We start from the raw sequence: 12,503 nt of genomic DNA on the forward strand, positions 1-12,503 counted from the left end.
CTAGACCAGCTGCTGAACCCTACATAAGTGTGTTATGCCTATACTACCTATATTAACCCTACTTTTATTTCAATGGGTAGAAAAAAACAGGACCATTAAGTTACTTTTTTATATGGCAGTGGAGGCTCAGGTAGAATGAGGAAGGGTTAAAACCAATATTAGGGGGATTCCCAAACATTTTTGTGGGGTCATTGGGAAGGGAAATGAAGGTGAATCTCCCCATCAAGGACACAGTCAACCATTATAACCCTACAGAGATCCCAACTATACCACACAAACACATTGATGGCATTCCATTAATAAAAACGCTATACAGTACTGTGACAGATGTCTTCTGTGTTACAAGTAATTTTAATACCTGAACAGACTACTAGGCCTCCCCAGGTTTGTGCACAGATTTGCAGAATCTCCTTCAATATATTATCTGTTGACAACTACTTACACATCAAATCAAGTAGAATTGTGTGGTCTCTGGATCTCGTGTATGTCCCATATATAGGTCATACTTTAGATCAGGGGTGTCAAACTCAAATACACAGAGGGACAAAATGAAAAACTTGGACAAAGTCGCGGGCCAACCTTGAAATTTATTGTAAAAATTGAGGATATTTTTCCTTTTCATTGGATATAAACCCTTTTCATATGGAAACAGAGGTTTTGCTTCACATTCAATCTGGAACAAGCTTATATTAGAGAAAGAGGCATAAAAAAAGTTTTTTTAAATTTTATTTAAGAAAAAAACTTTCTCTATTTGTAGCCTTCCAAGTTAAATTTCAATGGTAACCTTTTTGCGCAGGCTAACGATAACAACAACAATATTCTTCCATGAAAATCCAACCATTCAAGTCCATGCCTTGGAGTTGCAAGGAAAAGTACAGCTGAGGGGGAGTGCTGGAAATGCCAGACGCGGTCCATGCGGAGCTAAATCTTATGAGTTGCCTGCCGCTGAAACTCCGTCTTCATTGAAATAGCGCTGCTACTAAAATTCCCAGCATTATTTGCGTCTATAAAACAGTCTAATGAGGGGCCACGTATAGGCAGAGAGCCCGCTGGTTGATAGACGTGATTAATGCCAGGAATTGTAGTAGCGGCGCTATTTTAATGCAGTGGCGGGCCAGCTGCAGTTCATATTTAGAATTCCTTTGAGGGCCAAAAAAGGAGTTTGCCACCTCTGCTTTAGACTATGCACATGCCTTATCTTTGCTCTGTCTGTTCTATGGAGAGGGGAGGGGGAAGGACGAGAGAGGAGCACCTTGATATGAAAAGTACAGCAGCCGGTCCTTGTCGGTTCCTTTTTTGATTTGCCAGGACAGATTACTAAACAACACCGTAGGACCAATGTACATACGTTAGATCACAATTGTTTGTGTAGGTCAACTATTATCTAGCTTTGTGTATGTAGCCTCACTCTTACAATTGCAAACATCCTATTTGTGCAAGGATTTCACCATTCGTTCCCAAATTATAATGGCTATAAAAATGGACACTGAAATTCTGATGGCTGCCCATGGACTGATCAGCAACATATTTATGGGGTCACCCCTGGGCTCTGCCTGCAAGTGTTTTTACTTTGTTAGAATGACCAAACTGTGAAATGAAATTGAAGTCTGACTTGCATGAAGATATCACACTCTTCCTCTACTTCTGTAGTGAGTTTTTGAAATATATTTCTAAAATTTTGTTTTATGGAAAATAATAAGTGGGGTGTCTGAATATCAAACCTATATGTAAGAAACTGGATCAGACTTGATATTGGCCACTTTTAATCTGCTATACTTTTTATTCTTTAACTGTAATATAGAACAAGGCATCATCCTCATAGCTGTATAATGGAACTGAATAGACAGATCAAGCAAATCAGTCCCTATATATATATTTCATATGTGTACTTAGAAGTGTTCTTTGATATTAGCTTTACGAATAACCTGCCAGGTCAGAAATACAGGTCATGCCACTGCCAATTTGTATTTCAAAGTGTCAACTCCTGGACTGCCATCCTAATCATTCCTTCACTTCTGGTGTGACTGACCAGGAGCAAATATTTGAATATATCTTCATCTGTGCACTTAACTGGCTGCATTCGTCTTTGAAGCAACAACAGGAAAATCAACCATTTTCACTACAAAAAAAAAAAAGTCAAAATTTCCAAAACTCTATCTTATCCCTCTTTAAGCATTCTTCAGGTCTCCATAAAAATCTGCCATCAACTCATAGATCCCACTTGAAATACTAATGGTCTTTTGTTATCACCACCTATGAAGTGAGTCATTATAGATCAGCACCATCTCCTCCTATGTGAACTGGGTCATTATCACCCTCATGTATGTGAAGTGGGTCATTATAAGCCTCCACATTTTCTTCATGGCTGTGAAGTAGGTCACCATCATGATTCCTAGCTGCTAAATGTCTAAGAAGTGTCACTATAGACATCTTCACTATTCCACCCATAAACAGACCATCGTTATCCACCAGGTCTCCACTTAACTCTGTATAACCTGCCAATGAGGAGATTAGAAAAGTTGGCCTCATTATCACACTATGCAGTTGGCTTATATATTCCATTAGTTAATTTGCACTATTTTATTATGATTGGTATTATCTTTAATTTATAAAGCATCAACCGATTTTCTAGTGCTGTTCAGAAAATAGCAGCTGTGGATAACAAACCTGCATAGGTGAAGAAGCAAAGTATAGAAAAAGTGGGGAAAATGAAACTGTGGCAAATTAGTAATGGTTAAAGTGGAATTATCGTTCCACATACAAATATTGTAGACAGGCAGGAATCCTTTTGCAGAAGGGACAAATGAGGCTGCTTCTGCAAAAAAAACATACCAAACTTCCTGTTTACAATCTTCTTTTTATAGTTAACGGAGCTGCACCTGTGCCAGGTATCCCAGCATTCCCTGAAGCTGAATAAACTCTGGCAGGTAAGTGGGGGAATTTTGTCATTCTGGTCTGCCCAGTCAACATGGCCAATGTTCTTTGTTCTGGAAGAGAAGTGTAAGAAGATATTGGCACCCGCAACAAAGCATGGGCAGGTGAGTTAAAATTAAAAAAAAAATGTGATCAGACAAGTAAGCTTTTTTTTATTGCAGAAGGGACATCCCCTGTCCCTTCCTGAATTAAAGGACCCAGCTGGTCACCGTTTTCGATTTTGATAGTTCAGTTTCACTATCAGTGGAAGTTAGGTGAGTCTGAAGAAGTGGCTTTTGAGGGCTTGCACTAGGGAATTAAAACAAGAAAAGTCACTGAACGCTAAAGCATTGGCACTACTTTTCAATCAAATACTTTCTCCTAATGCAACCGAACTACTTTTCTCACAATGCAGTCATATTCATTGGAGACTTGTAATCACTATAATGTAAGTGACATGAGTAAGATCAGAATTTTTTTTATTGAAATAAAAAAAAAAAAAACAACTTTGCAATTTGGTCTTTTTCATGAAAAATGTAAAATGGTATTACATGTGTGGGAAGATTAAACCAAGATCTAAATAGCTGTCTTCTACATTCATGATCCATTATTGGATAAAAGATTGTTTCTGAAAAATGGTCAAAACAAAACATTTTTACAATTGTTGGATGAAAATAGAAGTAGGAGAAAAGTATGTAAAATACTCTATATATTTACCTTATTATGTTTTATCCCTGACACTAATATAGAAAATCTATAATAAATTACTATGTTTTTCATAACACTAGGGTTTAGCCCAAGCAGCCCAGTCAAACCTGGTTTAGGGTTACAGAACTGGATCTGTTGCCACTTTGACTTATGTTCTTATAGGACAGAAAGTGAAAGGTAACAAAAACCCAAGCTCCACTATTTCTAATATTAATCTTTAGTAAGGATGTCATTCTATCTAACTGGTATCAAAAGAAAAGTTCTTGGCCTTCTGATCCTCTAAAAATGCTTGTTGGCTAGCTATACCTTGTGTCCATCTTTTTTGAATTATAGGCCTGGCACATGTATATATAAAAAAAGTGTCTGAATTCCTTATCTTCATGCCATTTGCTGAAGCATGACAGCCAAGTGACTAAGCAAGGACATCCTCCATAATTCTCCTTGGGTTCTTGCCAATGACATCAGTTTGAAATGCTTCTGATATCCTTCAGAATTCATTTTTAGGTGTATCTGACCTGCAGTTGACAACCTCCTGACCTGCATTCAATTGGTTTTATCAAGGTTTTCATGTAGATTTGAATGGTAATTACAAAACCTAATGATACAGACTCTCATATTGATAAATTTATGACTCCCATAAATCCAAGTCTTTGTTCTCTTGATTTGTAAAAATCATCTTGGTTATTCAGATGTCCACGTTTTTCTTTTGAGGTACAAGAAATCCTCAGCAGCAGAACAGCGGTGTGTGTGTGTGTGTGTCTGGGGGGTTAACCGAAGGTTCTGTAGTCTAACGAATGTGAGTGCCTATAATTGAAATGGCCCCTCATGGTCAATATAGCTAAAGGCACATACCTTTATATCAATTGGGTGTAGGGGAGAGCTCAGCAAAAGACGATAACTCAACTTCCCATGCCATGCTTACTGGCTCATAATAAGGGCCCCCCTGATCTTGCATAAAAATGCACCATAATAAAGGTTGCCACATTTTCTAGAAAAAATATCCACCCTTTGATACTTTCCTAGTAGTAGCATTGCCTTTTATCATCAACTAAGTTGGTAAAATACCAGCTAGGTTTAATCATAATGGGTGGAAGTATAGACATTCATTGTAGGTCATCTTTACCAACAATACAGAAGGTGACAAGACATTTAAATAAGTAGCATGCAAATGGTGAGGGAAGTGCTGCTGACAACAAACTGACTTCACTGGTGTCTCAATAAACCAAGGTTGTTAAAACAAAAATCCAGACGCAGTAATACATTAAAATTAACACACAAAAGAACAGAAAATCTGCCGGAAACATCTGCAGTGGATGAGATCCCAGGATACAACGTTGGAGAAAACACTCAGCAGAAAATGCTAAATGTGACCTTTTCCCAAATTTAAATATACTAAGCAAGATAAGTATCCGCTACACAAAATATCTCCCAAAAATGTAGCTTGCTCTGCAGTATGATTCATCTTTTCAAGGAGGTATGAAACTCCTTGAAAAGAGAGCTATTCCAGTTATGAGAGCTATTCCAGTTATGAAATGCCACGTTCAACCAAATCTGACACGGCAATTTCTGGAAGGTGCTGGAAAACTAAAGTCAATTTAGGGGCTCTCAGGGGCTCTGATGGTCAGATCAGTAATATTACCCTGATCTGCAGATTTACCTTGGTCAAGCTGCACTTGTATGTTAAGGAGACTGTCCAGGGAACAGAATAAAAACCCGTGCTGTAGCAGGAACAAACTAGTGGGATGGAATGGTACCCAAAGCAATGTGAAGATCCCACTGCCAGAGTTCCCAACACATATGGAAACAAACAAGAGGCTCTGCTCAACAGTTTTCCACCTGATCTAATGTATCATTTTGAGTTAGACTGATATTTTAAGGTTAATAGGTGTACATCATATGGAAGGGTGTAGTTGTTGGTTCTTTGAATTATTATTAACTAGTATTTATATAGCGCCCACATATTACACAGCACTTATACAAGATCCATAGTCATGTCACTAATTGTCACTCAAAGAGGCTCAAAATCTAATGTTCTTACCATATTCATATTAGTCATATATCATTAACACAGTCTACCAATTTTGAGAGAAAGCCATTTAACCTAACTGCATGTTTTTAGAAAATGGGAGGACCTAAAGGAAACCCACACAAACACAGGGGGAACATACAAACTCTGTGCAATTAGTGTCTTAGCTGAGATTCAAACATGGGACCCTAGTGTTGCAAGGGCAAGAGTGCTAGCCACTGAGCCAACCATGCTGATCTTTATGAATATAATAACAACCTGCATACTTTACACTGCAAAATCAGTTGCCCCAGCTTTGGTTTATTTGGTTTATTTTCTAATTAATAGGCAAAGGTCAGTTTATTATCTGGACTTGGATAATATTTTTGGAGACAAAGCCCAACTCCAGGCAAACCTTTATTTTGTTTTGCATAGCGTGAGGGATAACTAAAAAGTGGTTTCCAGTTTGTAATTTGTGTTCCCCCTGTGGGGTTTCCATTCACTTCTTGTTTCTGTGAAAGGAAGTACAAGAGATAGGAAGTAATGAAGATGTTTTCCACTGGACACAGTGGATTCAACAAGTCTTTTTTCTTCTTTTTACAGTAAAGCACTATAAAGCTCTGAAGGTCACAGATTTGCTGTCCTTGACCCAACCCTGTAGTCTACTAGCCGCTTATGTCTACTGTGCCAGCAATTCCAATGAATAAAATCCCCAAGTGTAGAATAATGGAAAATAAGTGTATTGGTGACTTTTCTCTGCTATTCCATCTAACCCTGATGGGCAACATTTAACAACCCAGTAACAAAAAACAAAAAAACAGAAAACCAAGCCAAATGCAAAATACACAACGTGTGTTGTAATCAAACTATTTATATGTAAAAGGAGAATAACCTGGAGATGGTGGAAAGAAAACTTGTCCAATAAATTGGTTCGTTTTATGGTTGGGACTGACCCATTAAAATTTCACTGTCATTGGTATACTGTAATCCTAGGAAGGACTGGCCCATTATTATGTCATTGTCATTAGTATATTGTAGTCCTAGGAAAGACTGACCTATTATTGTGTTATTAAAAGGTCTGACTGAAGCATTACAGAAGGGTAGACCATTACCATATTGCCATTAGTTCGCACTGATCCTAGGATGGACTGACCCATTATCAAATTACTGGCATATGTGCTCTCTGGTCTTAGGAAGGATGGACCCATTATAACATTATATTCATTACTTAGTATACCCTATTCCAAGTCTGAACTGACCAATGAGTGTTTAGCTGTCGTTAGTTCACTCTGTTCTACGTAGGATCTGACCCTATCATCGTGTAATTGTCATTAGTACGCCCTGATCCTAGGATGGACTGACAATCACATTATTATTACACTCTGATGCCATGACTGAAGAATTAACATGTCATTAATACACTGCAGTCTGAAGTGGACTAACCCATTATTGTCCTCACTACGCTAAGGACGAAATAAACACACCAAGATAGATCTTCGTGTTTCTTGAAAGCAGAAGCCTGTTTACCCTTTAAACGCAAATAGCTCACCTGTATAACGCAGTTCTCTGAACACGGATCCCGCCGAACGGCTCTGCACTGGTGCCTAGTGGAAGCAAGAAGACTGTATTAGTCTAAAAATAGAATATTGATCATAAATATTGAACTATTAAAGGGTCAAGTATGGAGAATAACCGCAGTCTGTACACATAGCGGTAAATACATGATTTCATGTATTTGCAGAGAATAGTCAATAAAGAATTTTCTGTCTACGACAAGGAATTTATGAAGATACTTGAGAATGGTAGGAGCTCTATGCTAAAACATGCACATGTGACACATTAGAATTAGGCTTTAGAGCGCTCTCTCTCAATTCTAAAACTGTCATGGCACCAAATCTGTATTCAAAAGTAGGCTAGTTTTCAATTCTTAGATAAAATGCAAGTGTAACCAAACAATGGCTGATTTATAAATCATAAAATAATCCAGCACAGCATTATAATTTCCTTCTTTACTAGAAGAATCAGTCGTAAAGAGCAATTCAAGCATACAAAACCAGCAACACTATATTATCATCGCCATAATTCTAATATATCTGAATCTGTATTTATTTTACCCTCTTTATTAGAAACTCATACAAACGGGCCCCACCAAACCTAATTCTGTCTTTGCTGTATTGGTTCTATCTGAGCACATACCTGCATTACAGCATTGGTAAGTGTCCTATAGACTTAACTGTTGGGTATAATTTATAGTTACCCACTACTGTCTATATTGTATTCTGTACAGGGCTGCTATGGATCTCATTATTTTATAATATATATATATATATATATATATATATATATATATATTCTTTTTTACATTAGCTGTGACACAATGGGAACACCAAAGCATGACACACACAAACAGACAATTATAATAATAAAAAATAATCAAATAAACCCCACAACTATGAAAAATAGATATTTGACATTCATTGGATGTTGTCAAAGCCAGGTCAACTCACCCTACAATTCAGTGTCACACAGTGTTTTTGCCCAACTAACCCTGTGACCTGGCATAAAAACTTCTATGATTTACCAGAAAAAGAGATCACAGATTACCAAATGTTCTTCATTGCACAGTTGCAAGATGACTTGTATTTTAAAACACATCCCTGAACCTTTGTATATGTAGAACACAGCAAATGTACGTTTTGCCATTTTGGGTTTTGCTTCCAAAACTTTGACAATTTTTATAAATGCATTGCATAGTATTACTTCTAATATATGCCCTGGATATCTAAACATGCCACAATGAAGCTTCTTTTCTTCTGCATGGAGGGTAAATTATATATCTGATATTATTCTGTGTGTATAAAGGCTGCCCAGTATCACCTCTCTTGTGTTGTAAATTTCAGTATCTATTCTTTTTTTGGATGCACAGTACTACTTCTCTTGCATCCTGAAACTGATTTTTGACAACTTACATTCTCAATGCAGAACTTTCTATTTTGCCCTTTCATCAATCTTGCCAAAGCAGAGCATGCCTTTTCTTAAAAAGACCTAAACACCTTTCCCCCCGGGTGACATCTCTGCTGCCATAGGAGGACTGATATAATGATTGAATGTCCTATTCAGTAATATTATTGAAAAGATTTGCAATAAAGTTCCAGGATGTGAATGGTGTTACAATATGAATGACCCTATAAGCTCAAGGGCAGCCAATCAGTGCCTTGACCTCACATGCAGCTGCAGTGAATATGCCCGATCTTCAGTGGGGGCAGCTTTAAGTGGCTAAACTAAAATCAGTGTTTGGCTTTTGAACCACTCCAATCTCACTTCATTAACATGAAGAGTTCAGATAATTGGCACATTATTTTGGTTGCCCTGCATAACACACTCTGTAGTTTCTGCATAGCAAAGATTTACACTTCATACACAATATAAGGATTTATCAACAATATTCACTGCAAAGGTACAACCCCAATATAGTGAAGTAGCTACGCAAAAATCCAAGGAAAATAATAATATGCTGCATATAATTATATATATATATATTATGCTGGTCATCTTGTCTCTGTTCATGAAAATGACAGCAAGCTGGTACTGCAACATTTCAATGATAAAACTTTTTTTTTAAAGTTTTCAAAAGTGGGTAAAGATCTGGGGGAAACCAGATAGTAAGTGAAGTAAAATCTACAATCAGGGACACTAACAGAAGTACAAATCTGGAGTTGAAAAATAGTAAGGCAGAATCAGCAAGTAGAAGAATGATATGGGTGCTGAATCTCCATCTGGTTCTCCATCAGGTTGAAGTAGTGTAGGGAAATGATTTCACCCAGGCAGTTCTTGGAGTGGTGGCCAAAAGTTGGCCCTTTGCTTGAGAAGGGTCTGGATGTGCAAGGGAAAAGGCTCCAAAAAAGCAGAATGTATAAAGCCAAGATTATATTTTATTTGGACTTTTAAAAAATAAAAATCTGATGCATTTCAGGAAGTCAAAGAGTTTTCCCTCCTCAAATCTTTGCCAGGCTTGAAACTATTGGAATAATATATTGGAGGGATCCTGGGAGGTAATTGGGATAGTCCCTTTGGACGTGCTGTTTTATATTGATCAAGTTAAGAGAAATACCTGGAGGGGGGTCTAGTTATTTTTAAGGATACTGTAAGAAGGGCTAACTTGTAAAACGTAAGTCACTGGGCTCAGTGTTGTACTATATTACAATCATTGATGGGGAGAGAAGGGGAAGTTCTCTATTTGATCTGGTGACCGTGGAGGTCATATGAATTTAGTAAACCCAATGTTATGTTCAAGTTTAAGGTTATGTGAGCATTGTGCCGTGGCACTTTATTTTGCTGGAGGTAACCATCAGAAGATGGGTACACTGTAGTCATACAGGGATGGGCATGGTCAACAACAATACTAAAGTAGGCAGTGGCTTTCAAACAATGCCTATTTGGTACTCATGGACCAAAAGTGTGCCAAAAAGTTTCCTCCACACTATTACACCAGCATGAACCATTGATATGTGGCAGGGTGGACCTATGTTTTCTTGTTTACCCCCATTTTCAACTCCACTATCTGAATGTCACTGCAGAAATAATGATTAACCATACCAGTCAATGTTTTTCTAATCTGGTAATCTTATACAAATAGTAGCTTCAGGTGTCTAAGAAATGTGGTCTCCTAAAACTGTACCCTATCTGCTTCAAGGGTTGACATATTGTGAATTCAGCAATGCTCTCCTGCATACCTTGTTCGAGGGATTATTTGAGTTACTGTTGTCTTCCTATCAGCTTAAACCAGTTGGCCATACTTCTTTGGCATTATCAATGTATTTTTTCCAAAAGAACTACTGCTCTCTTGACTTTTTTTTAAATAAAACCCTAAAAAAATGTTGTACATGAAAACCTTACCAGGTCAGCAGTTTCTAAAATACTCCCAGTCCACCTGGCACCGACAAAGTCACTTAAATTGCCCTTCTTCCCCATTCTGATTGTCAATGTGAACGTCTGTAGGTCATCTTAGCAATGTATACATAAATAAATGTTGCTGCCATGTGATTGGCTGATTAGATATTTGTATTAACAAGCAGTTGTACCCAAGGCACAGGTGTACCCAATAAAGTGGCCAGTGAGTGTAGAACCTGCATACACTACCAACACAGCAGGATACATGAATTTTTTTCAAACCAGTATAAATATTAAGCCATTCACATTTCATAATATTGGTTTTGGAGAGCTGTTGAACTGTTCTTGGCCTGCCTCATCACATACCTAATGGTTGTTTTCTGTGTTTATTTAAAAATAAAAGCGCAATGCAGTATTTTATGAACCTGAATGGCCTTCTTTTTGTTTCAGAAAGCTTTTTGTAATCTCTGGGTACCCATGTAACTGCAGACCCACAGAAAAAAAAGGTCTTATCAGATCACACACAAACTAAACACATTTTTAATAGGATCACAGCTTAACTGGCCTGGGTCACACAGAACGGCAGGATAAAAAAGGAACGCTGCTAACAGAGACAAATTATAGGGCGAGAGAAAATCTGCACATTTCCTTTCATTAAACTGCATTAAAAATCAACTGTACTTCTCCACCCCAATTATACTGTATTAAAAAGATAAGAATTGCACAGGCACAGCTAACAGGTTCTGCCGGCATCTGGCGATTGTACTGCACCGCGAGGAACACAAAATCCTTTAACGAGGGAGACTTTCATAACGAATTCCATGTGCAAATGGAAGGAGGACAAGAAAATGTGTTAAGTATACCAACAATATACCAATCTTCTGTTCAGCTTCAAGGTGCAAGGGAATATAGTGTGGAGAAGAATTAGTACCTCTTTCAGGTTCTTACTGCTATCCGTGTACCTATTGGGGACTCTTTTTGGCTGATCGTTGTCAGAGACAATTCATTCAACTGTTGCCTTGTGTTGAGATAACTAAGTGTTCAATAACTAAGTGTAGTGTTCTCCCCAGGCCCCTTTAGTCGAGCGCACCACCCGGCACTTTTCACTGGCCACCCAAATATTTTTGGGTGGTTACTGAATAGCTGGGTTACAATACAGAATCTGCCACCCGGCTTACCAAACATTTCTAGGGAAAATACTGTGACCCCCAAAAGTACTAATGCAACACAGCATAAGTGTTTTGCAGCATAATGACGCACTGATGCATGTGTGAAGAGTTAAATTGCATTTTAATAGTACATGCCAATTTTTTTTTTGGTTACATAGCCTTTGAAGCCTCTCAATTAAACAGGCTAACAAGTTATATAACATGAGTTGACAAGCACGCAATATCGTAGCACATCAAGGTGGATAAGTTCAAATGGGCCTGTAACTGCTATCTAACACTTACTTTGGAGAGATTTCCTCCCTTACTTCATATTGTGTCTTCAGACTAGATGTAGAAGAAAAGGCAGCAAAAGAAGATGGAAAAGGGCATCTGTAGGCAAAATTTGTATTTTTTTAGTTTTGCATAAAATGGGGAAAAGGTTGGACCATAATTTAGGTTTCTTTGTTGTCCGAGTTCCCACTGAAGAGATCCATCCCTCCATTTATACTTGTGACTACTTTAATATACCTGACAAAACAGAGCGTGTGTAAATCCAACATGTTAGAGTAACCCCATAACAACAGGTAAAGGGGAATCTTTGAAGGGCAACAACTGTTCTGGCAACAACTCTAAAAGTGGAATTGCTATCAATTTTTCAATTCCAGCTATTTTATCTAACCTGCTTTTGAAGGCAATGGGTATTTTTCTATATAGTATATATAGATATATATATATATATTTATATATATATGGGCTTTAACTATTACTTAAACTATTCTTTATACCTTATCCAAAACAAGATGAAACTTTAGCTAAAGAAACACTTTAAAATGAAACCT

The 12,503-nt window shown here is 37.6% G+C and overlaps 1 protein-coding gene across 2 annotated transcripts in view; it reads right to left on the minus strand.

Moving 5' to 3' along the window:
* Nucleotides 1-12,503, minus strand: part of LOC140343998 (leucine-rich repeat and fibronectin type III domain-containing protein 1-like protein) — a 344,795-nt gene that overhangs the window by 130,844 nt on the left and 201,448 nt on the right. For both annotated transcript variants that reach the window (XM_072430902.1, XM_072430901.1), the window contains one exon: nt 7,176-7,230. The gene's annotated coding sequence lies outside the window, so the exon portion shown is untranslated. The remainder of the gene's footprint in view (nt 1-7,175; nt 7,231-12,503) is intronic.

Source organism: Pyxicephalus adspersus, chromosome Z, assembly GCF_032062135.1.
Source record: "Pyxicephalus adspersus chromosome Z, UCB_Pads_2.0, whole genome shotgun sequence".
Lineage (NCBI taxonomy): Eukaryota > Metazoa > Chordata > Amphibia > Anura > Pyxicephalidae > Pyxicephalus > Pyxicephalus adspersus.